The sequence below is a fragment of the Mus caroli genome, chromosome 7, assembly GCF_900094665.2.
Source record: "Mus caroli chromosome 7, CAROLI_EIJ_v1.1, whole genome shotgun sequence".
Classification (NCBI taxonomy): Eukaryota; Metazoa; Chordata; class Mammalia; order Rodentia; family Muridae; genus Mus; species Mus caroli.
The window spans coordinates 18,966,337-18,970,131 of record NC_034576.1 but is presented as its reverse complement, the minus strand read 5'-3'; positions in this window follow the sequence as shown (position 1 = coordinate 18,970,131).

Genomic DNA, 3,795 nt, shown 5'->3' with positions numbered 1-3,795 from the left:
TCACTTTGTAGACCAGGCTGGCCTCGAACTCAGAAATCCGCCTGCCTCTGCCTCCCGAGTGCTGGGATTAAAGGTGTGCGCCACCACGCCCGGCTACAATTTTTAACCTTTCCAAAATACCCGGATGTGGCAAGCAGTGCCTGTAGTTACAACACTTCCAAAGTCCTAGGACAGATAGAGGCAGAGAAATCAGGAGTTCAAGATCATTCTCAATTGTGTAGCGAGTTCAAAACCAGCCTGGGCTACATGAGACCCTGTCTCAAAAACCAAACAAAATCAAACAGACAAACAAACAAACCAGGGTGGAGAGGTGGCTCAGTGAGTACAGGTCATTTTTCCCCAGAACCCACATAAAGATGGAAGGGGAGACCCACTCCACATAGGTCCTCAGCCTCCACATTTATGTTGTGTGTGGCACAGGCACATACACTCACTAGCATATGCACACAATAATAACTCAGGGCTGGCCAGGCAGTGGTGGCACACACCTTTAATCCCAGCACTTGGGAGGCAGAGGCAGGCTGATTTCTGAGTTTGAGGCCAGCCTAGTCTACAAAGTGAGTTCCAGGACAGCCAGGGCTACACAGAGAAACCCTGTCTCGAAAAACCAAAAAACAAAAAACCCAGGGCTGGGGAATCTTGCTTAGCCCATGTGTGTGTCCCCAGTTCAAACCAGACAAAGCAGGGGACTGAGTTATCCAGACAGATGTCTGGCACAGAGGAAAGTCTTGTTGGAGCTCACAAGGCACTGCTAAAGTTAAGATGTTGATGCTAAGGTTGCTAGGGGCCCAGGAGGACACACACTGAAACCTGGGCTCTTGGACAATTCCAACATATTAATTCATATGTATTTTACCAAAAATCTTGCTAGATAGGGGGACAGAACACAGCAGAGAAAAAGACAGCCATGCTTCCATGTAGCCTCTGACAAAGAGCTAACCAACAGTGTTGGGCATGGTGGCATGAGTTTATAATCCCATTACCTGGGAGGGAAAGATAAGCAGATCTCAGTGAGTTGGAAGCCTGATTGGTCTACAGAGCAAATTCCAGAAGAGGTGGGGCAGACAAGAAAGACCCCCGAGCCAAAAAAAAGACAATAGCACCCTTTTGATGATTACAGCTTTGCGGTATGTTTCATTTGGCTGTTCTTTCTGTTTATCCAAGATGGGGTCTTAGGTGCAGCTCGCCCAGGCTCTTCTGTCTCATCCTAAGGATTGAGGACAAGACTGCACTCCTGTGTCCCATAGGTGGCACTATTGGTCCCTCAGAGGACCCATGGCCTGGATTTTTTTCTAATCTGTTTGGCAATAACCTACAGCTAGCCAGTCTTTCAATACTCCTGGGGCAATTTTCCCAGGTCCTGAGGCTGGGCAGCTCTGAGTCCAGTAGAAAACAGGGACTGGGAAGGAGGGGCAGTGGGAAGGCTCCCAAGTCCCCAGAGCCTGGGAAGAACTGAGGCTGCCAAGCTCTAGGGGTGCCTGGGAGGGGGAGACACATGGGGAACAATTCCTCCTCTGTCCAGTGTTTCCCACAGACTCAAGCCAAAGGGAACTACTGCCCAGGCAAGTTCTGCTCCCAGCCAACCCCAGTGCCACCCCCAAATACTTTTCCCCCCTCAGCTCCTCATCACCTCTGTGTAGGACCCCACAGTCCAGGTGCCCAGATTCTGCCTAAGACTGAGTGATCTGAACCCTGGATTTCTCCTCTCTCAGATTGAGGACTCTGTACCTTGAGTTTCTTGAAGACTTAGATCTTGACTGTGCCAGCCCACTTCTCCTACAGAGACTGAGAACACAGTTCTTGATGGTGTTGGGTGCCCCCTAGCGGTGGGCAGAGTGAGTCTGTTCTGTGACCCACTTAATATTATGAGCTGGCACTGAGTGAAGGCACAGGCAGACCTGTAGTCTCGAGTGTGATGATGACTGGCTAGCTTCCAGTACGTAGCGAGAACTTGTTTGAGCAACAATCGCCTGTTTGTTCTTGTTTTGTTTTTTTCGATGTTTTGTTTTGTTTGTTTTGGTTTTTTTTGAGACAGGGGTTCTCTGTGTAACAACACTGGCTGTCCTGGAACTCACTCTGTAGACCAGGCTGGCCTTGAACTCCTCCAGATCTGCCTCCTTCTGCCTCTCAAGTACTGAGATGAAAGGTGTCCAAAACACCCCAGGCACCATGCATTGCTAGACAAGTACTCTATTCTCTACATTTCTAGTCCCCATCTGTATAATCCAAAATTTTAGCTTAATTTTATGTGTATGAGTGTTTTTGCCTGCATATATGAGAGTGCCTGGCAGCAAGGAGGTCAAAAGAGGGAATCCAGTCTCAGTCTCTTAGAACTGGAGTTACAGATGTTTGTGGACTGACATTTGGGTGCTCAGAATTGAACCTGAAACCTGGGGGGAATCTCTGGAAGAGCATCCAGGCTCCACTCCAAACCACACCACTGAACCTTCTACCTTTCTTCTTCTTCTTCTTCTTCTTCTTCTTCTTCTTCTTCTTCTTCTTCTTCTTCTTCTTCTTCTTCTTCTTCTTCTCTCTCTCTCTCTCTCTCTCTCTCTCTCTCTCTCATTTTATTTATCTAATATATGAGTGCTCTGATCTGCAGGTCAGTTGAAAAAGGCATCAGATCCCTTTATAGATGGTTGTGAACCACCCCCCGGTTGCTGGGAATTGAACACAGGACACTTCTGGTAGAGCAGCCAGTACTTTTAACCATGGCGCCATCTCATCAGCCCCTACCTGTATATGTTTAATGGTTCCTTCTTGCCATTGTGCTAATCCCCGGGTAAGTCACCTTCTGTACCTAGAGAGCTTGGTTCTTTGATTCAGCAATGATGATCCCTAAGTCAGTGCTGGGGACACATCAGGGGCCACAGCAGTCCTAGGGCTGGTCTGTGAAATGCAGGTAGACATACTCAACAGTGGGAATATTGGCACTCGGTGGGCATGGGTGGGGCAAGTGAGGAGACTAAAGAGCCTGGAGGGCTTCCTGAAGGAAGAGGTACTACCACAGAGTGGACATCTGAAAGACAGGGACTTACTGTTTACATTTTCTTGTGCTGGGGTTGGGCATGGGCATGGCACTCCGGTGCAGGTCATAGGGGGTCTTTCAGGAGTTGCTTTTGTCCTCTTGTCACGTGGGTGCCAGGGCTTGAACTCCCAGCTGCTTTATCTTTACGCTTTTGAGCTTACTGGGTCTTTGCAGCAACCATGTTGGGTGTGGATACGGGGCAAGTAATAGAATTCTTAGCTGGGGGAGTGAAGATGCTGCTGGTGAAAGAGATGCTACTTATGAAGTAATACCTGTTAGCTTGTCAAGAGTCAGATCCAGAGCCATCTTGTTTGTTTGTCTTCTCAAGCCATGGTTTCTCAGTGTTAACCGTCCTGGCTATTCTGAAACTCACTTTGTAGACAAGGCTGGCCTTGAACTCACAAAGATTCACCTGCCTCTGCTTCCCCAGGGCTGGGATTAAAGGCTGTGCCACCACTGCCAGGCTCATTTTAACTTTTAAGTGAGGTTTTTTTGTTTATCATATTATGTGATTATGTGGATACCAAGACAGACCTGTGGATGTCAGAGGTCGATTTCTGGACCTGGATCTCTCCTTCCATCATGGAAACCCCAGGGACTGAACTCAGATCCTTGGGATAAGTGCCTTTAGCCATTGGGCCACCTTGTTAGCCACAAGTGCAACTTTCCTCCTCCTCCTCCTCTTCCTCTTCTTCCTCCTTTTCCTCCTCCTCCCCCTCCTCCTCCTCTTCCTCCTCCTCTTCCCCCTCCTCTTCTTCCTCCTCCTC